Source organism: Leopardus geoffroyi, chromosome B2, assembly GCF_018350155.1.
Source record: "Leopardus geoffroyi isolate Oge1 chromosome B2, O.geoffroyi_Oge1_pat1.0, whole genome shotgun sequence".
Taxonomy (NCBI): domain Eukaryota; kingdom Metazoa; phylum Chordata; class Mammalia; order Carnivora; family Felidae; genus Leopardus; species Leopardus geoffroyi.
The window spans coordinates 38,855,658-38,879,536 of record NC_059332.1 but is presented as its reverse complement, the minus strand read 5'-3'; the positions used below and the strand labels follow the sequence as shown (position 1 = coordinate 38,879,536).

General features: G+C 47.6%; 2 long non-coding RNA genes across 2 annotated transcripts; one reads left to right on the top strand and one right to left on the bottom strand.

Annotated features, from left to right (window-relative positions):
• Positions 1 to 998: 998 nt before the first annotated feature.
• Positions 999 to 2,525, bottom strand: LOC123608335. Its single transcript, XR_006717195.1, has 3 exons — positions 2,333 to 2,525; positions 2,034 to 2,166; positions 999 to 1,657 (listed from the first exon to the last, which is right to left on the bottom strand). It is a non-coding gene; the product is annotated as an uncharacterized LOC123608335 (long non-coding RNA).
• Positions 2,173 to 17,652, top strand: LOC123608336. The gene is made up of 4 exons (XR_006717196.1): positions 2,173 to 2,337; positions 4,658 to 4,727; positions 12,237 to 12,333; positions 13,318 to 17,652. It is a non-coding gene; the product is annotated as an uncharacterized LOC123608336 (long non-coding RNA).
• The last annotated feature ends 6,227 nt before the right edge of the window (positions 17,653 to 23,879 follow it).

Sequence of the window (23,879 nt, the reverse complement as noted above, 5' to 3'; positions counted from 1 at the left end):
GGGCTGGAAAGATCAGAGGTCTCCAAGTAAGCCCTCCTCTGTTCATCAATATCCCTGCCAGGTGGTTATTCTGATTACAAATGATTCCATACTTTTAATTTATAAGTCCTCCAAGGACAAGAACACATGAACTCATTCCCTGTGCTCCGATGAACTCAGTGCTTAATGATTATGGCTCTAGCTTTGTACAGACTCCACCATTCCTGCTCCTTAGGAGACCCCCGAGTCTTTACTGAAGACAACTCCCAGAATATTCTGTGGTCATCACTGGAGTAGAAAAGCACAGAGAAAGGGCCCCAATGTGGGGAGTCTTAGGGATTGTCCCCTTGCCAGATCAGCTCTTGTCTCCGTGGCATGTGGGAAAACAAGACAGGAAGAGGGGGCAGGGCACTGGGTGACATCCGAAGCCCCAGCAAGTGAATGTTTTTTCTGCAATGACTTTCACTACCAACTGTGAGATCCAGCAAAGCTGCCCACCACCTGCCAGGTACACAACCCAGGCCACTGACAGGATGCCTGTACTCTTGGGTCCCCACTCGGAAGACAACAACCCCCTCCCACCAGTAATTTCTTATTAATTCTCCCATTATCCTTAATCAAGGACTAGGAGAATGAAGTTTCAAAACACTAATGAAATCCCAGGACCTCAATAGGAATCACTATTTAGCCCCTTCCACATCCTTCCTAATGGCCTGACATTCTGGCAGATAAATTTGTCCCTTTGGTTCTTGCCCTATTACCATGTAGAAGCTCAAAGAAAACCCTGCCGGGTGTCTAGCAAATCGACTGGTGTCAGGTCCCTCCCTGACATACTGAGGAGCATTCTTCAGAGGGAAGGGGGAAGAGCCAGGGATATCCCTCAACATCCCACCCACCCCCAGCCTCCCCTCATTGCCCACGTGTCTGTGGCACAAGTACCATGCACCTGTTTGGATGGAAAGAAAAAAAAGGACCATCCAAATCTCCTGAACCCGCACACCAATCACGAGTCCTGACAGTCAAGGTCGTGAAGCCTTTATTAAATCTGTCTACCTGACCTGAGTTCTGCGGGGCTCAGTCACCTCTGCGTGACTGGCCAGGCCCCTTGACCCCACAGGCCTTCACGGAAGGGCGGTTTGAGGAACAAGATAATGCACAAACGAGGGAGGATATACTCATGTGAAGAGCCAAGTTTCCATGTTGATGGTAAGTGGAAGAGCCTTTGGGTCTGAGCTGAGCTCTGAGGAGGGCAAGGGACCCATCCTTTTCACTGCTACAAACGCCTACAGCGGGGTTCCTGCTCACACCCGGCCCTCTCTCCTGAGGAATCCTGTGAGCCTTGACTTTGAAGGAACCTTAACCCCCGAGGGCTGTGTCTTCTCCTGCTGCCTGGACCAAGCTCAGATCTCCTCAGTGAAGGGAGAGTACTCAGTACCTTGAAGGGGAAACGGGTGTGGGCAATGCACGGACCAAGACAAGAGCCCCAGGTCCTGCTCGCAGACCCTTTTCCAGATAGCTAACACTGGGGTGAAGGCTGGGAAGGCAGGAGCCTGGAAAGGTCCTGCTGGGATGGGACTCCTGGAAGGTGACTTTCTAGTGGCTAGAAGATGACCGCGTGCGCAAATAGCCTCCACACTCTTGGTTATGCTTGACTGATGATCGTGGGCAGTGACCAGTCCTGTGAAAGCAAAAGGAAATGAGAGGAAACATGATACACAGAGAGGCGGCCAAGTTAAAACCACAAGCAGTGTGTGCCACACCTGTTTTCAAAAGACACTCCCATTCGCGTGGAGGTTCTGACTTAGGCGTTACTATTCCGTCGCGTTTCAGGTGAGAGCAAATTTCGCAAAGGGTTCCCTGGTCCCCCCACCCCGCACCCCCCCACCTCGCCCCCGCATCCCGAGCTTAGATGGGAGCCCCTGGCCCTTGCAGAGGAGGTCTCCTGACCCCAAGCTTCCACCCCTCACGCTGGGAAGGGAGGTGAGAAACGGAACATCCCTCAAAACCCGGGGGAAGCCAGCCTACGAGAGAAGAGGGGCGGCCGGGACACTCACCCCGGCGCCGGGGAACACGGGGCACGGGGCCGGGCGGGGCAGGGCGGCTCCGCTAGGCTGGTCCGGATCCTCGGAGTCCTGCTCTCTTTCATGGCCTGCAGGCGGCGAGTCCTCGGGAAGGGAGAATGGAATCCTGCCGGGGGAGACCTAACACAGAGGTAGAGGGAGAAAAGGGGGCGGAGTTGCGAGGGTGAGCCCGAGGCGAGGGGAGGGGCTCAGCCCTGCAGCGCGGGAGCCACGCCCTGAGGGGACAGAGCTGTGGCCCTGGGGACGCCAAGGCCGCAACTTCTGCAACCAACCTGAGGTAAGGGAGGGAGCGCCCAGTTCCCCACATCCTGGGTCTCGGGGTTTTTCCTGCATCCTTAAGGCAGTTCTGATCTTCCCTGGATAGGGAGAGTGCGTATAAGCCGGGTTGTCATCTAAGAAGTCAACTCAGAGCGGTCGCGGAGAAACTGAACCAGGGGCGGCCCGAAATTAACCGCCAACGGCCGGGCTCAAGCCGTTGGCCACGCCCACCGCCCCTCCCCCGCAGCCCTCCTCCAATCAGAGGCCAAGCTCCTCCCCCTGCCCGCTCCCGCTCCCCCGAAACTCCGCAACCTGCCAAAGGTCCTGGGTTTGGCAGTTTGCTGACCAGTGTAGGTGGGGGAGGGCCTGGAATCCGCGGAGCGCGGGGGCTGCCTAGGAGCCTTGGCCCTTGGAACAGGTGGTGGCAGGGTGGAAGGGGACGGAGCCCCTGGGCCTCCTGCTTTATATTTACCAGGCCGTGGAATCCCAGGATTTCTGTGCTTCCTGAGTTCTTACTTCCCTTTTATCTTACCTCAGAGGAAAGCACCATCCAGAAGGCACTTGGCCTGAGGTCTCACAAGAGTTAGAGGCACAACTGCAATTCAGACCCTACTAAGGCCAATTTCTGACATTTTCCACCCAACCAAAGACCCTCTACTAGAGAGAAACGCTTGACCAGGCTCATCCAGCTCATGGGGCCTCAGAACCCTGAAGAAAGCTTTGCCATTGTCTCCTGCTTCCCCTGTCCCCTTCTGCAAGGCCTGGGGAACCAGGTTCTCACTCAGACCCGCAGAGGCTGGTTGGAGGGGAGTTCGTCTGTTAATATTTCCTGGGCACTTATTTTGAAAGACTCCCTCCTGGAAAGTTCAACATGCATCATCATACCTGAGCGTCCCAGATTGCTTTGTAAAAAATTGACAGAATTCACATAAGGTTCACCATTTTAAAGTGTACAATTCAATGGCTTTTATTACATTCACACTGTTGTGCAACCATTACCACTATTGAATTCCAGAACATTTTGTCACTCCCCGCAAAAGAAGCCCCATAGAAGCCAAGCGGTCACTTCGTATTCTTTGCTTTAGCCTAGAGCAACACGTAAGCCGTTTTCTGTTTTGACGGATTTACCTCTTCTGGACACTTCGTGTGAACAGGATCACACAACATATGATCTTTTGTGTCTGGCTGTCTTTTACCTAGTATAGTGTCTTCAAGGTTTCTCCATGGTGTAGCATGTCATTCTTTTTAAGGCTAAAGAATACTCCCCTGCATGATTACACCTTATTTTGTTTATCCATTCCCGTCGATGGACTTTTGGGTTGTTTCCACTCTTTGATTTTCATGACTAACTCTGCTATAAACATTTGTGTACGCGTTTTTTTGTTTGAATTATGTTTTCAGTTTTTTTGGATATATGCTTGGGAGTGGAATTGCTGGGTCATATGGCAGTTCCGCATTTAACTTTTTTTGAGGAATTGCCAAAATGCTTTCCACAGTGGCTATAACCATTTTACATTCCTACCAGCGATGCATGAAAGTTCAGGTTTCTCCTCATCAATGCTGGTTATTTTCATTAAAAAAAAAAAGTTTATAGCCATCCTAATAGGTGTGAAGTGGTACCGCACGACGGTTTTGATTTGCGTTTCCTTTGTTGTTGTTTGTTTGTTGCATGGCTTTGCTGAGCTAGTTTTGTAGTTTGTATCCTATGACAGTTTGTCATGTGTGGCCACCAAAGTCTGTTCTGTTAGATTTATGGTCAGCTAGTGATTTCACAGAAATTTCCTTAAATACTTGGAACTAAAAAAAACAAAACAAACAAAACCTCCCAGTCTTAGTGGATGGTGCGAGTGTGCATGTGTGTGTGTATGTGTGTTGGGACATGTATTCAATACTCAGCTAGACAATTTACAACCGTATCTCAGCCTTTGCTTCCTGCTTGTGCAGAGCCTGAAGATTAGTCAGAGATAAGAGCTTAGGGCCTTCTCAGGTCTTTTCTGAGCCCTGGGTATTTGCATGGCTTTCTGGATTCCCAGAAATGTGTGGCAGCATTCCAAAATCCTTATTCTCATTCCCTAGCGTTTCTCTTCCAGGCTTTTAAGTTAGACTATTGTTTTCCCCAATTGTTATTCCCTGACTGAGGAAGCAGCAGCTAACACATTTGACTTTAAGTATTTTTGACAAATTTTCCCTGGGTAGCTGCTTCAACCCTGGGATCATTCTGAGGTAGATGAAATAAAGTCAGCTCTTTGAGACAGCTCTTCCAGGAGTCACCAGACAGGTCAAAACAAAAACCACAACTGTTTTGAGAATAAGGTCTCTTCTGTTCCCTCTGGTTCCAGGTATATACTTGGGAATACCAACTGTTGCCTTGAGGTCACTACCAAGTTGGGGAGTGGGAGATGGTACCAGGTAGGTTAAAATACCTTATTTTATCGAGGCTCATATGTGTTTTTCTTGAATAATCATTCCCGTGCTTGCTGTATGACACTGATTAGATTCCCCAAAATGTTGATTCTCACAGTTTTTGCCAGATTATTCATTGCTGCTGTGGAGGAACAGACTTCTGGAGTTCCATACTCCACCATTTTTGCCAACATCACACTCCCTATATCCCTTTTAGGTAACTACTCATTAGGAGCTAAGTTCCTGAGAAGTTTAGTAACTTGCCCATGTTGTATCCAGTAACACGAAGAAAAAGGATTTGGACACAGATCATCTGACTCTAGAGTCTGTTATATCCAGTTGTAGCATTTGTCCACTCATTCAAGAATATTAATAATTCTACATCTACTAAGTGCTAGGTATAGTTCTAGAAATTCAAGATTACCTCATAGTACAAAATAGCAACTATTCAGGTCCCTGAGAACTTGTACTTTTATGGAAGGAAGGTCATGACAGACATTTAATAGATATTTGATATTAGAACTTCAGAAGTGCTATGGAATAAAGAAATTGAGATATTTATTTTATATAAGGACTGTTATGGGAGTGGGGTGTATATAATTTTTTAACATTTATTTTGTCTTGGTTGCAAATTTTATAGAAAAGTTGCAATAGTAGTACATGAATTCCTATATATGCTAAAGCAGATCTATTCATGGTGAACATTTTGCTACATTTGCTTTATCTCTCTCTCATTTGATAGTAAGTTGTGTTACATTGTGCCTGTTTACTCCTTCATAATTAATTATTTCCTAAGAATTAGGAAATTCTCTTATACAAGCACAGGGTAGTTATCAATTAGGAAAGTTAGCATCTATACAATAGTATTATATAATCAACAACTTATATCCTGAATCTAAATTATGTTATGTCCTCTCACTTGACTGATTATCATATACATTCTTTATCTGTGGTAATAGTCTTTGTTCTGAAATCTACTTAGTTTCATAGTGGTATAGGTACTCCGGCTTCCTTTTGATTAGTATTAGCACTGTTTATCTTTCCCCATTTCTTTACCTTTAAAAAATTTTTTTAATGTTTATTTATTCAGAGAGAGAGATAGAGAGCAAGTGAGGGAGGGGCAGAGAGATCCAGAGACAGAGAATCCCAAGCTGGCTCCACACTGTCAGTGCAGAGCCTGACACAGGGCTTGAAACCGCAAGCCACGAGACCATGACCCAAGTGGAAACCAAGAGTCAGACATTTTAACCGACTGAGCCACCCAGATGCCCCTTCCCATTTCTTTACCTCAACTTATCTGTATCTTTATATTTAAAGCAAGTTTTGTGTAGGCAGCAGTAGTGGGGATTTCTTTTTTATGCTTTTGAGCAATCTCTGCCTTTTTATTGGAGTGTTTAAACCATTTACATGTAATGAGTTATTGATATGGTTAGGTGTAAGTATATCATCTTGCAGTTTGATTTCTATCTGTTCCATGTCTGTGATTTTTATTTTCCTCTTTGTCTTGCTTTATTTTAAAGTACTTGAACATTTTACTCCATTTTCTCTTTTGTTGGCTTACTATCTACAATTCTTTGTTTTTGCCATTTTAGTGGTTGTTTTAGGATTATAGTACACATCATTAACTTGTTACAATTTACTTTCAAGTGATTCTATACTACATCATATATATTACAGGAATCAACTTCTCCATAGTGTATTTTCATTTATCTCCTAGTAGCCTTTATGCTATCTATGGCATACAGTTCACTTTTACATATATTATAAACTCCACACTACAATGTTTCTCTTAAATGTAACTAACTTTAAAGGGATTTAAATAATAAGAATAAAATCCTACATATTTATCCATAAAGCTACCATTTTGTGAAAAGCTACCTTTGTGAAATTTTATATTTCCATCTGGTATAATTTTCCTCTGCCTGAAGGATTTCTTTTAACAAATCTTGTAATGTGGTTCTACAGGCATGAATTCTTTCAACCTCTGCATGCCTAAAAATCATATTTATTTGCATTAGTTTTTGAAAGATGCTTTCACTGGGAATTGAATACTAGGTTGACAGTTTACTTCTTTTAGTACTTTCAAGATGTTTCACAGTCTTCTTACTTGCATTGTTTCTCACTAGAAATCTTCTAGCACACTTGTCTTTTTTTCTTCTTCATGTAAGGTGTATTTTTCTCCGGTTGCTTTTAAGGGTTTCTCTATCACTGGTTTTGAGTAATTTTATTATGATTTGGCTTAGAGTGTTTTTCTTCGTGTTTCTTGTGCTTAGAGTTTGTTAACCATCTTGAGTATGTGAGTTAGTTTTTATCATGTTTTGAGTATTTTAAGCTAATATTTCTTCAGATTTTTTTTTTTTGTATGTCCCTTTTCTATCCTTTCCTTTGGGGATTCCAATTATAGATATAGTAGGCAGCGTGAAGTTGTACTACTGTTCACTGATACTCTTTTCATTTTCTTTTTTATTATGATTTTTTTCTGTGTATTTCACTTTAGATTGTTTCCATTGTTGTCTTAAATTCACTAATCTTTTCTTCTTTAGTGTCTCATCTGTTGTTAATCCTATCCAGTGTGACTTTCACATCAAGCATTGTAGTTTTCCTCTCTAGCTGTTCAATTTGGGTCTTTTTTTTTTTTTTTTTTTTTGCATCTTGTGTCTCTCTACTAACTTTTTGAACATATGGATTACAGTTATAATAACTATCTTAATGTCTTTGTCTGCTACCTCTAACAATGCACCCAGTTATGGCTTGTTTTAATTAATTGACTTTCCTCCTCATTATAGGTTATATTTTCCTGCTTTTCTACAGGCCAGGTAATTTTTTATTGGACATTATGAATTTTAATTTGTTTTTGTATTCCTATAACTATTCCTGAACTTTGTTCTCAGATGGAGTTAAGTTATGTGGAAAGAGTTCAGTCCTTTCAGGTTTTGCATTAAAGATTTGTCAGATAAAGCCAATGCAGTGTTCAGTCTAGGGCTAATTATCCCCCACCTTTGAGGCAAGATCCTTCTGAGTACCCTATACAATTCTACATGAATTATGAAGCTTTCTAGTTCAGCGGCTTGGAGCAGACACTACTCTTGCTCCTGTGACAGTACCTGGAGATGTTTCTGCTTATCCTTTTAAAAGGTTCTTTCTGTGGTTTGGGTAGTGCTATGATCTGAATGTTTGTTTCCTCTCAAAATGCATATGTTAAAATCCTAGCCCCCAAAGATGATGGATTAGTAGGTGGGGCCTTTGGGGAGTACTTAAGCCATGAGCATGGAACTCTCATCATGGGATTGGCGCCTTATAAAAGAAGAGAGCTGCCTGGCCCCTTCCAGCATGTGAGGACTACACAGTGAGAAGTGGGCCACTAGAAAAGGGCCTCACCCAACCATGCCAGCATCTGGGTCCTAGACTTCCAGCCCCCAGAACTGTGAGAAATAAATTTCTGTTGTTTATAAGCTGCCCAGTAATGGTATTTTGTTATAGCAGCCTGAATGGACTGAGACAGGTAGTTTCCTCACACAAGTGTGCTGATGAGCATTCTGTTGAATACGTGAGAGGGACCCTCTGCAGCTCTCCTCTCTCTTGGACTCTGTCCTGTGAGCTGCAGCTCCCTTGATCTCCTCAGACTCTCAGCTTCTTCAGTCAGGCAAGCGGTCCACTGGGTTCCCTGAGCTGGGCCTGGAACTCTCTCCAGGCACTCAACTGATAAAATTGTAGAATTAATCTCCTTTGTTTCCAAGTCTTCAGGATCTTTGACCTTCATGGTTTGATGTCTTGTATGTTTCAAATATTTTGTTCAGACTTTATGTTATTGTTTTAGGAGGGAGAATGAAGTCAGTCCCTTTTTCTCCATCTTTGGAAGGGCTTTTAATTTTTTTAATTTTTTTGAGTTTATCTATTAATTTTGAGAGGGGAGGGGCAGAGAGAGGGGGAGAGAGAGAGAGAGAATCCCATGCAAGCTCTGTGCTGTCAACACAGAGCCCAACGTGGGGCTCAATCTCACAAACTCTGAGATCATGACCTGAGCCAAAATCAAGAGTCAGATGCTTAACTATCTGAGCCATGCAGGCACCCCTGGAAGGGCTTTTTAAATTTTTGCTTTTTATTTCTGCTTTTACTGCATTGCAATCAGAGAATTCTGTTTGTAATATTTCTAATGTGGAACCTACTTATGTTTCCTTTGTGATATAACATATGATCAATTTCAATGAATATTTCATGTCTGCTTGAAAAGAAAGTATATTCTTTATTAAAGGGTACAGCATTTAATACATATTTATGGAATCTAATTTAACATTAATGTTGGTTAAGTCTTCTCTATTTAGACTTATTTTTTGTTCACATGCCCTTCTTGTCCTGAGAGTGGTGTGTAAAACTGTCTTATCGTTATTATTTTTATCTATTTCTCCTTGCATTGCTGTCATTTCTATTTCATTGATAAGTGGTTTCTGTGTAATCTGGTACATAGATATTAATAGCTGATATATTTTATTGTAGATTGTGGGTTTTTGACTTATAATATGTTTTTATTTGTCTTGTTTGATGCTTTTTGGTCTAAATTCTGCATTGTCTAATAGTAAGCTTACTACTATTCTTTAGAGTTGTTCTATTTAAATAGCATAACTTTTCCTATCCTCTTTTATTCTTTAGCCTTTGAATCACTTTGTTTTAAATGTCTCTATCCTATATAGAAGAGACTGGAATTTTGCTTTGTAAAATATTTTGAAAATCTATTTCTTTTACTAGGCAAGTTAAATATCCTTTGCATTTATTTATTTATTTTTAAATGTTTATCTATTTTGAGCGAGAGGGAGGGAGGGGAAGAGAGAGAAAGGGAGAGAGAATCCCAAGCACGCTCCATGCTATCAGCTTTCCATGCTATCAATTTCATGAACTGGGAGATGATGACCTGAGCCGAAACCAAGAGTCAGACTCTTAACCAACTGAGTTAAGAGTCTCCTTCATATTTATTGACATGACTAATATATTGGTGTCAATTTTATGTTATGCTTACTTTGCTTTTTTCTCTATATGTCCCCTTTGCTTTTTTTAAAATAAAAATTGTTTTGATATTTACCAAAGTGTACATTTTTGCTCTACTAGTTACCTTTGATTGATATCTTTTAACATACCCTTATTTAACTTTTATCTCAACTATGAATTATCTGCCTAGATTGTGAATTCTAAATGGTGTCATTTGATTCCTACCTGTTCCTCTTTCTGTCTTCTTTCTTGGCTCGAATTTTAAGTTACATGCTTTCTACTTGGTCAGAACTTATGATATTTACAAATTATTTTCCACCTTTGTCCCCGATCCTTGTTTAACTATTAGATCCAAATGCTCTAAATATACTTTAAATACACTACACACTCACCATCATTCTCTTTTCCCCCCACTCCCCAGTCATGTCTTGAGCAGACAGAATTCCTCGTCTAGCAGGTTATCTTAAAAGGGCTCATGTGTACAGGATTCTCTCACTCTTTGCATATATAATTTTTCAATAGCCTTGATAATTGAATGATAGCTATATTGCATATAAAGTCCTTGGCTTACAACTCATCTCCTTTCTGTTGGTTACCTGAATATAAAGCTCCATTCTTGCCTTGCTTTACAGGTTGCTCTCAAATATCTTGATGCCAATAGAATTTTCATACTTTTAGAGGTATTATGACTATTGTGTCTGGAGGCCTTGAGTATTGCTTCTTTTTCTTTCTAGTCTAATTACTGTACAGGCTATATTTCTGAGTTGATCATTCTCAACTTGCCCAGGCACGTGGTTGACCTTTACATAAATTTAAGTTTTCTTCTATTTCCATAAAGTGTTCTTGAATTCTGTTTTTAAAATATTAGTTCTATTCCATTGTTCTCTCCAATTTTTAGGGATACCCCTGTTCCTGAACATGTGAGAAGGGGTAGGATATAGTAGAAAAGCGGAGGGACTGGTTTGAGATGGGAGTGCAGATAATTTGTTTACTCCAACGGGCAGGAAAGCAGAGGGTGTGGACATGGATGCTGACAGGTGGCGTCTAAGCAAGCACACTTCTAATTGCTTTGTTTTTCTCAGTGGTAAGGAAGCGAGATTGAAGCTAACTCTCTAATTTTCCCCACCTGGAAAGAAGAATGGAGATGAGTGTGTTTGCCAAATTTACATCTGTGGTCTGAATGCGAATCCTTTGCCAAAATTTGTGAACTATGTTCCAGAAGGAGTTCTACCTGGTAGAACACCCAGAGCTTCTTCCTCCTGGGATTTGCTCATGTCCAGAGGGACAGAAAATGGCACTGATGGAGAATATGAATGGAGGGAGAGGCCAGGCACATCTCTGATGGGAATCTGGAGGATTGTCTGTGGGAGGTGTGAAGACCTGCTCCATATTGCTTCTGGAGCAGTGAGAGAAAGACATAGGGACATTGACTTTGAGTGAGTATAAGAAAGAAATTTAAGGGACTGGGTAAGGCTGTTGTGTGAGGCAGTGAATCCTCTCTCCCAGGGAGTATTCCTTAAGTGGCTGAACATCATGATGTCAGGGATGTTGGCTTGGAGATTCCTAGTCAGCAGGGTGATTGCCAAATGGTCTCCACAGCAACTCCAACTTGACTATTCACTGTCTCTCTCTATCAAAACCCTCTTGGTCCACTCTACCTTCAACAAATATTCAGAATACAACCATTTGTAACTTCCTCCATCTGATTCCCCTGGACCAATACATGGTTTCCTCTCTCCTGAATTATTTCAACGGCCTTCTAGATGATTTCTCTGCTTCCTTCTTGGCCCCCACTCTATTCTCAAAACAGCAGTCAGACCTATCCTGTTAAATTGTAAGTCAGATAATGTCACTCCTCTGTGTGAAATTCCACATTGCCCAAAGTCCTAACAATTGTGTTCACGGTCACATGTGATCTTTCCACGCTCTACCCCCCACCCCAGCCAACCTCTGATCTCAACTTCAACTGCACTCTTCCTTGCCCTGTATTCCCTGCTCACTTACACGGGCCTCTGGCTGTTCCTCAGACACGCCAGACATGCTATCTTTGCCCTCAAAGGGCCTTGGCAATTTCTTCTTCCTGGAATACTTCTGCCTCTGATACTGAGAGAGCTCACTTTTTTTCTGCTTTCTCCTTAGATTTCATTACCTATTCAAAGAGGCTCTGCCTGTCCACACTTTATAAAAAGGCACTTTTCATCCTTTGGTGTCCCTTTATTTTGCACAATAGTATTTATCGCCTACATATTTTATATTTAATTATTTGTTTATATTCTGACTGCCTCGTCTGGCAGTGGCTTTGTCTGTTTCTCACTGCTGAATTCTCAGCGTCTAGAAGGGGCCCAGCACAGACAGAACCGGTGCTCAAGAAATATTTGTTAAGAGAATGAATAAGTGAATAGATGTGATTGTGTTTTCATGAGGAGATGGGATAATGTGACAATCAGCCAGGACTTGTCTCCTTCCTCTTGGAGGCAGGAGAAGGACCAAGGCTTTTAAAACTTGATAATGCTTTCAAATCTTATTGTGTTCCAGTTCCAGGTAAGAGGAAATAAACACATGGCCGCTTCTCTCCCTTACCGAGTATACAACCTAGACAGTACACAGTGCAGCTACCTGAAGTCTCTGAACAGTAAGTACCGGCAAGTGGACTAGGGGGGTAGGGGAAACCAGGAGTCCAAGCACCACCAGACTGGTGGTGGGTGGGGCATATTTTGTACTTGGGTCTCTGCTGAGCAGAACTTAGTGTAGGCTGAAGCCTGAAGTCAGGTGCTTGGTGCAGAGTTGCAGAAGAAACCCTGTGCTTCTGGCTACAGCAGCAGAATAGGGAACTCCTTTATCTATCTATCTATCTATCTATTTATTTAATGTTTATTTATTTTTGAGAGAGAGAGAGAGAAAGAGAGTGAGAGAGAAAGCACGAGCTGGGGAGGGGCAGAGAGAGAGGGAGACAGAGAATCTGAAGCAGGCTCCAGGCTCTGAGCTGTCAGCACAGAGCCTGACACGGGGCTCAAACTCGTGAACCACAAGATCATCACCTGAGCTGAAGTGGGACCCTTAACCAACCGAGCTATCCAGGTGCCCCAAAGGGAACTCTTATAAATCAGAGCATGCATGGGGGTGAGGATCCCTGCTTTTTTCCTCTTGTTTTTCTCCACTCTGGTGTCCCAGCCATCAGGAGTCCGTGGCTGGAGTGACAGTGGTGACAAACATGGCTGTCAACGTAAAAAGGCAGGGGCTAGGACTCTGAGGAAGGGAAGCTTATATTCTGGACTCAGGGCGCTCTTTCTTCCTGCTTTGGGGGTCGTATCCCACCAGTACCTCAGGACTCTTGCTATCTGTCACTCTTCCCTGTCAGTTTTTAACCCAGGTCAGAGGGGTTGGGAGTGCAACATGCTCTTGAAGACACAGCAGCTGTCACATTTGGGACCAGTCAGAAAGCCTGGCCCCAGACACCCCCATCACAATAAATATCCTGTGGCTGGGACCTGCCCATCACCCCACCTAGGCTGTGGCCTCCTCAGATGAGGAGCTGGGCCGGCCCCCTGAACCAGAAGACAGAGAGGGGAGCTAATGAACCACCAGCCTTATAAAAACTGTCATGGTCTCTGGTCAGCCATGACAGCTTAAATACAGGGAGAGGGATAAAGCTGGAGCCCAGGAAGATGGGACAGAGGAGGAGCTGAGACCTGACCTTACAGAATGTTTCAAGGGCACTGAATGGGCCATGCTATGGCATCTGTGATGAAAGATGGGCACTGAGGAGGTAACCTCACTCGACTGTTCAGAGGCTGCATGAAGAGGAAGGTCCTTAGCAGTTAGAAGGGGTGAGTGGGGCAGGGAGGAGCTCATGTTTCTTTACACAGCTTCTGCTAAACGCTTCCTATGTGCTATGCCAGGTAAGCCCCACTAAGCCTGGGACGTGGGGTGGGCCACCTATTTTCCAGAAGAGCAAGCTGAGTCCCAGAGCCGTTAAACCTCTGTGTCAAAGGCCACAGTCGTGGTGAGTGACAGGGCTGAGGAAGCCTTCAATAAACTTATATGCCTCCATCAGAATTCATATGAATGAAACCCCCCAGATTTCTTTCATTCCTACACTTTTGAATCCCAAACAGGCCATGAACTTGAGAAGACAGAAGCCACCAGCAGTGTGAGGGAGGTGTAGAAATCAAAATATTTCACTGTTCAGTGGTTTGCTGAACACAAGACACTCCACCCCATGTCATGAGACATGAAAGAACAGGGGCTGGGGCCCTTGGTACCTTCACAGGTCTCCCTGAGGAGCTCGTCTCTGGCTGACAAAGATAGGGGGCGGGTTTTCCACACGTCTCATCTGGTCTCCTTGTCTCTGAGGAGGGCGCTGCCGTCAAGGATGGATCGGCCACAGTTCAGCCCAGGCCAGGGTGGCTGTCACAGCTGGGTGAATTCATGGCGCTCTCGGTGGTTCCCAGACCTGCACGCCTCTCTTAGCAGAGAAAGTGACTAAGGGGAAGAGATTTGCTTTGAGTCCCAACTAAGAATGGGTTAAGACAGACCACTCTTTCTGAGGAAGGGGAAGCCAGAGGAACAAACCCCAGCTTTCGGGTTGAGGGGGGATGCGGTTCTGTGGGCCCGTAGGGGAGGACACGCGGAACGCCCCTATGGGCATGGGCAGGGGGCCGCAGAAACTTCTCTCAGAGGCTCAAATCCAGGGGCTTGCTCGGCTCTTCATGGGTGAGGGGCGTGGTCTCAGGACCCCAATTGGTAAACGGCAATGGAGAAAGATCTAGCTCAGGGGCTGTGTATTTATAAGCTGCGAATTACTAAGTAATTAAATACATAACACATAAAACCGGGGAGTAGACGTGCTAACAGCCTCCCTTATGTTAATTGTATGTGTCACTGAGCACATCGGCATCAACTGCTTCATATTCGTGATAATAGTCAGTGTGTAGGGTTCTAGAACCTCTAGACTGGCACTCAGAGGCCATCCAGCTTGGTCTCCCATATCTGATATTAGAATTCTCATGGCTACTGTTCATGCCAGGGAGCACTGATATTATCTTGAGTAGTAACGAGCACACAACAATGGGCAGAATTCATCTGGGGACTGGTGCCCATCCCCCTCCGGGCAGCCTGGGAGACAGGATCCATTCCTGCCTGGTGAACGGTGCATGATCCCACATTTCCCAAATACCTCTTGTCAGAATGGAATGCCCAAGGGCACCTGGGTGGCTCAGTCCATTGAGTGTCTGATTTTGGCTCAGTCATGATCTTGCGGTTAGTAAGTGCAAGCCCCACATCCAGGTCACTGCTGTCAGCCTGTCAGCACAGAGCTGGCATCGGATCCTCTGCACTTCCCCTGTTTACACTCTACCAAAAGTAAACAAATATTAAAAAAAAAAAAAAAAACTTAAAAAAAAAAAAAAAAGAATGGAATGCCCAAACTTGGGTGAGGCACTGGGTCAGAACATACATAAGCTTAGGTCCCTGCTGCCTGTCTCCCTCCATCTCCTTTTCAGGGCAGATGGCACCCACTCCTCCCCAGAACAGTCCTGGCAGGCGAGTGACAAGGTGGGGGCCAGGGAACCTGGGTGAGAGGGGACCCCCCCGACTCCATCCTGGGTGATCTCAGACCTGCCTCATTGGTGCCCCGTGTACGGCCCAGCTATATTTGGCAAGCTCAACTCTGAAACTAGAGTGACTGGGCCACCCCAGTCCCTTCCCCTCACAGGGGCCAGTTTCTCACCTCTTTTAATCAAGTCTTCCATTTCTCCAGGCAACCCACACAAAAGGCCTGGGCCAGGTGGTGGAGATACTCTGGCTCCTACACAGAGGTTCTATTTTCTGTTCTGCCTTCTTCCAGGCTGGGTAATTATGGATCTGTCCTCAGAGGCATTCTGTTTCTTAGCATCGGCTGCTCGAAAGCCCGTGTACGTGAGGCTGGTCTCACCACTTCTATCTAGTGTTACACTGCAGAGTACTATATCACAGACACGCGGCTGTCTGTGCCCAGTGTGAATACGCTCAAGGGCACATTCTAACATGTGGACCGTGTGTGTGTGTGTGTGTATTGGTATATGACCAGAGTGCTTATCGACCAATAGGTATTATCAAGTGCCCACTATGTGCCAAGCCAAGGTGGTCTAGGTTCGAGGGCACACCGTCATGAACTGGAGGGGAAAGATGGCGGCCCCCATGGTTTACATCTTAGTGGCAGCAACAGTAAACTCTGAAGTCAGGTCATTTCAGGTGGCGAGCAATGCTGAAGGAAATAAGCGAATCGATGCTAGTGAATGAAAGTCGCAGTGAGCTAGCTATGGGTGGCTGCTTCTGATGAAGTCATCAAGCTAACTTCTTATGGGGGGACATGAAGGTGTGGAGGCCAAGCATTCCAGGCAGAGGGAACAGCAGAGGCAGAAGCCCTAGAAAGGAACCAGTGTGGTGTTTGTAGCTGGAGAGCAGTAGCAGGGATGGGGGAGGTGGGGCAGTGGATGGTGGCAGCTGAGATCGGAGATGTTAGCAGGGGCCAGGTCCTAATGGGTTCAAGGAGTCAGACCTTGGACTCTTCAGTCAAATTTCCCAGGTCCAGTTTTCTACTATGCCACCTACTAGTTGTGTGACCTTGAGGCAAGTTATTTAACCTCTCTGGGTCCCTGGATGGTGCTGGTGGGGGTAATGCTAGTACCTCCTTCAGAGAGTTGTGAACCAATGAGTTACCAGAAGTAAAGGGCTTAGAACACCACCTGCCTCATGGTGCATAGCTGTTCTTTTTATTAAGTGTCTGCTATTATGAGAAGCCTTATTGTTATTACAAAAAAGGAGCTAAGGTTTTAAGAGATATACGTTTGTCTGCTGGGACAATTTCTGCTCTGGAAATTAGGGGAGACCTGAGCCTCAGTCCTTGTTCCATCTTCAAGTCCCTGGGTGTCCAGATCCTCTAAGTGGGTTCCAAAGCAGTCCTGTGGGACCCCAGCTTAAGCAGTTGGCATGGCAGTAACCTCTGAGGGGTGAGGTCTTAATGAGACCAGAAAGGGAGCTCAAATCTCATCAAGAGAGCATCAGAGGTGACCTAAAGCTCAAAGAACACATCTGCCACCTGAAGCAGGGAAGGGAGGCAAAGCAAAGAAATGAGAGGGGCAGGCACAGGGCTGGAGGGGATTGGGAAGCAAGGCCAGCCTCCTAGAAGCCATCTTTATTGGTCCCGGCCTCACCATGCACCATGCACCATGGGGATGGCTGGGATGAAGCCCGAAGGTCAGACGCACACTGGGCTTTTCATCTTTCGAATGAAGGAGTTGATTGAGTTGATTAATAAGCTCTTTTAAGCCACTCCTCTCAAGATACCCATGGGAGGCCGCACCGTTGGGGGGCTAGGAGGGTAAAAGGAGAGGATTCTTTGAGAATAATGAGTCCTGCCTGGGTCTGTGGTTGTCTTGGGATACAAGGTTTGGTTTCCTTTCTGCTAGCTGGAGGTGGAGAAGGAAATAGCGTTTATAGTCCTAGCTAAGGGTCCTGCTCTGTGATCAGACCTCTTAGGTGTGTAGCCAGCCAGCTCTGGGGAGGGCTTCCATCAGAAATGCCCACCCTTCTCCCCAACTGGATGAAAAGAGGCACTGACAAGTTCTGCACATTTACAAACACACATCCACGCCCCTACCATGCATGGGTTTCTGAATATTTCCAGGTAAATCAGATTTTTGTAAATCAAATTTTGTGTTCAATGCACTTTGGCTGCTTGCTGTTTAAAGAAACCCTGTTGCAAGTCCTCTTGTGAAGCAAATATCTCTCCTCCCATAAATATCAGTGTTCATATTTAGGCTTTCAAAGTATGGAAGCCCCTGTCTGTTCAAGGGTGTGTGTGTGTGCGTGTGTGTGTGTGTGTGTGTATGTGCACGCATGTGTGTGTGTGCATTTGCATTCATTCTGGCACATAAAAGGATCCATGAATAAAAATGTTTTTTCTCTCCTAGGCTTTGTTGTGATATGTTGCTGGAAAAAAGACACACTGTTCAAGCAAAGGGCAGACCCTGAGCAGCTCAGGTCTCTGTGTGCTTCCCATCCTTCCTGACTGCTGCTGGAAGTCAGCAGCTGACTGCTGCTCCCCAGGGATAGACCCCATGGGTTCCACCTCAGGGCGAAGCGCGGAGGCACTTAACAACTTGGGGAAGACAAAAAATGTGTCTACTACCTGGAATAGGGTGGGGAAGGGAGGCAGGTGGGTGAGTGTAGAGGGGCTAACCAGGAATGCTAGAATTCATTCACAAGATTGCATTCTACAATCAATTATTCATCAGGAAACATCCAGGGAACCACTGTTATTTGCTTCCTGTTTGTCTGCAGCACCAGGGTGGTGGCCCTGACAGTTTTGTATTCCCGTGCTCCCATGAGTGGCTCGACTTTCCCTCGTAAATTTGTGGCACCACCCTGGGCTTTACGGCCTGTCTCCCCAGCCCGCGCCTCTGACCTCTGCGTGGGGGGAAGAGTCCCCTTTACTCCCCAGCCTTCTGCAGGCTGGTGTGGGGACAGGCCAAGAAGTCTCTGGAAAGACTCTCCTTCATCATTTATTAATGGTCCCTGGCCTCTTCCCTGAAATAATTAGGGTTGGGATATTTTCATATCGTGCAGTTAATTGCCATCTGTACTGTTTAACAAGTGAGGGCACTGGGTAGTAATCTGGAGGCCCACCGAGGATGGGACATGAGTCATGGTGTTGGCTGCCACAGCTTGATGGGAGGGGGACGTGCAGAGGGAGCCGGCGCTGGGATGTGGGAGGTGCCGGACTCACAGTTCACAGGGAAAGTGTTAAGAACCAGGCTTCTCCTCTGGGAGCAGGAGCCCAAACGAGATCCTGGCAGAAAGCTGGGTTCTCACCACAACAGACACCCACAGGATGTCCCAGGAGCTGCCTCAAGAGCATGAAGATTGGGGATCAGAAGCCCTGTGCTCTAGCCCTCGGTTCGCTGGAGGAGAGTCTGAGCTGGGGATTCCAGGGTGTGTGTGATTTGTTGAGGGAGCAGGAGAGGACTGAAGAAGAATCTAAGCCAAGCTGCCACTTCGGGCAAGGTCTTGCCTGAGCCTGATCCCTCAGGGAATTCTGGAACGTGAATGGCCCCCTGGAGTCTGTCCAACCTTAAGACAGGGGGCCAGCCTTCATATTCTGACAGCAGTGTGACTAGCCAAGGGTTATTATGGAGGGTGGGGGGTGTGACAGAGGGCTTTCACCTCCTGAGTGTCTCCCCGGGAAATGGCTTCTGTCCTGTCAAGTAAGGACAACCCATTGGAGAAGGCACAGCTATGACCTATTGGCAACCAACACTCCAGCAGCTTGGTGAAGGAGATGTGGTGGGGCACCAGCGGCCTCTGACACAACCTTCCAGGCTGAGAAACAGTGGACATCTAGTCTCTCTGAGGCCCAGTTCCTGCCCACAAGCGGATTCACAGCCTTCCAGGGCTCTCTTACAAGAGAGCACAGAAGGCTGGTGTGGAGGGCATCTCTTAGCTGTCATGTGCTATATAAATACCTTGCCCCTACTCCTGCACAAACCCCTGCTATTCCATGAGGAACTGCCCGGATGCAACTTTGCATGTGGCTGGAGTGCACAGACTAATGTTTGGCTGGATTTATAAGGTGTCTCTCTTTACCCTCTGCCCTTGCCTGGGCACCCTCCGTTAGACAAACGTTCTTTTGGGAAGGCATTATCCTTGGGGATAATTTACAGAGAAAGGGGAGAGGGGCTAATTTTCGGTTCTCAGTCATGAATGCCAGTGTGAGGATCCTTCCCAGGCCATCCTAGACTAGAGTCAGGGAGAGTGACAGGGGCCAAGCAGATGGCCACTGACGGGACCGCAGGAGGGGCCTCTTCCCACCCTCATCCATTTAGGGCAGGCCGACTGGTAAGCTAGAAAGGGCTGAGCACTCAGGCTGGTGACAGCTGCTGTCTTTCCCTCAGGGAAGACAGTGAGTGCAAAAGAAGCTCTCCCTCCCCATCCCGCTAAACCCCCTCCTTCACTAAGCCTTGCCCTAGCTCCTAAGAAAAAGGGCTGCCTGGCCAAAGGTGGCTTCCGTGGGACAAACCAGGAAAGGTGATTATTGGGAAATGTGGCGCTTTCTGTTGTGAAGGCTACTGGGGAGACAGGCAACTCTGGGGTCTGGGCAGTCCTGTAGGTGGGGGGAGGGTGGCAGTGTCAAAAGAGCCCTGTGATGAGCCTGGGGCTCAGTATGGTCTGGAGGGCAGCAAGTATTAATAGTCCAAGGTCAGGGGGCGCCTGGGTGGCCCAGTCGCTTAAGCATCTGACTTCGACTCAGGCCATGATCTCACAGTCTGTGAGTTTGAGCCCCGCATCGGGCTCTGCGCTGACAGCTCAGAGCCTGGAGCCTGCTTCGGATTCTGTGTCTCCCTTTCTCTAACCCTCCCCCGTTCATGCTCTGTCTCTCTCTGTCTCAAAAATAAATAAACATTAAAAAAAATTTTTTTAAATAGTCCAAGGTCAGAAAGGTTGACCACTGTCCATCAGGCCTTCAAAGGAGAGAAGAAAATGATACTCTAGTGTTTCTTTCCACCTCCGGAGATGTCCTTCAGCCTTCAGCAAGACCGTTGTCTCCCCTTTCCCCACGAGACACCTTGGTGCCCCCTCAGGATGTCACCAGCTTGCCCCTTCCTAGGGGAGGAGGGGTTCCACTCCTAGGACACCCTGCCCTACTCCTTTCCTCCTGAACTCCTGGCTGTGCCCTGCCTCCTGGGGAGCAGTGAGGCAGGCTGGCCTGTTCCTCTGTTGGACTGAAAAATCCAGAAAATGGAATGTCATTAGTGGGAATGTGAAATTATTTCTGGGAGGAAACAGAGCGTGTGTGTGTGTGTGTGTGTGTGTGTCTATTGGAAGGCCAGGTCACACTGTCCCCCATCCCAGGAATACAGACACCTGCTTGAAGCAGAGAGGTCAAGACTCAGCGAGGACAGGGCTGACTAAGGACAGCTTTGGCTCCACTGCCGTTCGCCCAGCTTGAGGTTGGGCTCTGTGTCCCTGAGGTGGGCAGGAGAGGCGAGCCAGGCAGAGGATGTGCTTCAGGGTCCAGAGACTGGATTTACTCAGGGGAACCACGCCGGGGGTCAGGCCTAGGGGACTAGGGAAGGAAAGTAGTACAAAGTCCACCAAAATGGTCATGGGGCCTGCTTGGAAGAGGTGGGGCCTGACAGAAGTGCCCCATTTGAATTGGGAGGGATGAGGAGAGAGAGAGCGCATGGGGAGAGCGACTGTGCCAGCTAAGTGTGGAGGCTGGAGGCAGGGAGGGAGGCCTGGTGGGAAGAAGATCTGCCCCAAATAATAATCATTGGATACTGATGATATTCCTACTAACTGAACACCCACTACGTGCTGGGCACTATTTATAGAACTTTCCATGTGAACTTCAATCCTCACAATGACCCCATGAGATAGGTACTTCCTCCACCTTAGGGAGGAAGAAACTGAGTCTCAGAGAGGTTAAGGAATTTGCACGGGGTCACTCAACCAGTGAGTGGCAAAACCAGGATTTGAACCCAGATGTCCTGGTTCTGGGACGTCTATCCCTAATCAATAAACCTTTTGGTACAGGCCAGCACGCACTGATTGCTTATTATGCGCCAGACGCCATTCTGAGCCTTTTCTTCATGGAGCCTTCATTGCTGGTCCCATTTTACAGATGAGAAAACTGAGACCCAGAAGATTTCACATAAGATTACTCGAGGTCACTCAGAGAACAGTGGAGTCCGTGCTGGCCCCTAGGCAGTCAGAGTCCTTAGTGACCACACCGCACCTCCACGTGTGGGTGAAGGCTCTGGACATGGAACTGGGGTGTGTGGACTTGCCCGCAGGCACTGAGAGTTTTTGTACGGCTTGATCACCGAGAGGGAGGAGAGATGTCGGCAAGATGTGTCCAGCTGGAGCACGTGCCAAAGTCTACTCATGAATGGGCAGGAGACGCAGCCCAGAGGTGAGCTTATGGACACATGGAGCCCTTTCTAGAAACCCCACTCACCCAGGAGTGGGGCAAGTTTTCTGGCTGGGGCAAAAGGCTTTTTCTCTCCAATCCCACTTCCTGGGAGCCTGCGGAGGCAGGGGGGCAGGGGGACAGGGGGGCAGGGGGCAGAGCCCGCCTCCTCTGTGGCTCCTGTGGCCTAGTTTCCAGGCAGCTGCCAGGTACTGGGGCCTGACAGACAGGTTATAAATATCCTCTAGTGACAGCAAGGCCTCCTCACTGACGCTGATGTGGATTAAGCCGGATGTGCAGCCTCAAGGTCACTGGCATGGCTGTGGCTTCAACTGCTCTTGGAGGGTCTAGGTGAGGGGGTGCTAAGGAGGCAAGAACAGAGGGGCAGGGGCCCGAGCCCCAGGGGCAGGCCCAGCTCAGACTTTCCTGCCGTGTGGTCCAAGTGCTTCACTCCTGCTCTTACCTGCTCAGATCCTTTCTAAGCTCCCCCTACCCCCAGCCTCTTCTGCCCTCCTCAGCAGCCTACCCCCAGCAGGTTTTCTTAGCCAGTCTGGGCCCCAATGCCCTTAGGACACAAGGCCTTGGTGGGGGAATGGGATGTCAGGTGAGGAAATGGGTTGTGAGGGGGGAATGGGTTATCATGTGGGGGGATGGGATGTCAAGTGAAGGGGTGGGTTTTCAGGGAGGGGATGGGTTTCCAGATGGGGGGATGGGTTTCCAGGTATGGGGATGAGTTGTCAGGTGGGAGATGAATTGTCAGGTGGGGAATGGGTTGCCATGTGGGGGGATGGATTGCCAGGTGGGGGATGGGTTGCCAGGTGGGGGATGGGTTGTCAGGTAGGGGATGGATTGCCAGGTGGGGGATGGATTTCCAGGTGGGGGATGGGTTGCCAGGTGGGGGATGAGTTGTCAGGTAGGGGATGCATTGCCAGGTGGGGGGTGGGTTGCCAGGTGGGGGATGTGTTGTCAGGTGGGGGGATGGATTGTCAGGTGGGGGGATGGGTTGCCAGGTGGGGGATGGGTTGCCAGGTGGGGGATAGGCTGCCAGGTGGAGGATGGGTTGTCAGGTGGGAGATGGGTTATCAGGTGGGGGGATGAGTTGTCAGGTGAGGGGATGGGTTGCCAGGTGGGGGATGGGTTGCCAGGTGGGGGATGGGTTGCCAAGTGGGGGATGGGTTGCCAGGTGGGGGGATGGGTTGCCAGGCGGGGGGATGGGTTGCCAGGCGGGGGATGGGTTGCCAGGCGGGGGATAGGCTGCCAGGTGGGGGATGGGTTGCCAGGTGGGGGATGGGTTGTCAGGCGGGGGATAGGCTGCCAGGTGGAGGATGGGTTGTCAGGTGGGAGATGGGTTATCAGGTGGGGGGATGAGTTGTCAGGTGGGGGGATGGGTTGCCAGGTGGGGGATGGGTTGCCAAGTGGGGGATGGGTTGCCAGGTGGGGGGATGGGTTGCCAGGCAGGGGATGGGTTGCCAGGCGGGGGATGGGTTGCCAGGTGGGGGATGGGTTATCAGGTGGGGGGATGGGTTGCCAGGTGGGGGATGCATTGTTAGGTCGGGCAGAATGGATGTCAAATGTGGGGTGGGTTTCTTTCTTTCTTTCTTTCTTTGTTTCCTTCCTCCCTCCCTCCCTTTCCTTGTTTCTTTCTCTTTCTTTCTCTCTCTCTTTCTTTCTTTCCTTCTTTCTTTCCCCTGAGATGTTTCTGTCCTCTACATGGATTGACACACAGGACACAGAGGACACAGTTGGGGCAGATGGATGCTGGGCTGAATTGAGGAGGGCTGGACTCAAGCCTTATTCACAGGCCAATGTGGACGCTGAGCCTGGCATCTGTGACAGGACATGACAGTGGGAGAGAGCCATACACTGTAGGTGTGGTCAGGGTCAGAGGCTCTCTGGGTGGCCAGGGAGGAACTGCCAATTGGTCTGGATGCTACAGAAGAGATGGTAGAAATCCCAGCAGACCCTCTCAAAGACAACCTTGTGCCGCTCTTGCTCTGAGACCAAGGGCTCTTCCCTCCTCCAGAGTTGAGGAAAATGGGAAGGCAAATCCAGGCACAGTCACTGTGAGCCCGGGGGGCCGAGCTGGGTCAGGCTGCCGAGACAATTCTAGCTCATCCAGGAGAGGATTGAATGATGGATGAGCAGGCCCTTTCAAGAAGGTTGGCTGGAAAAATGCACGGACTGTCAAGAGCATCTCCTGGGGAACTTGTCCAGACTGCTTCGGCCCT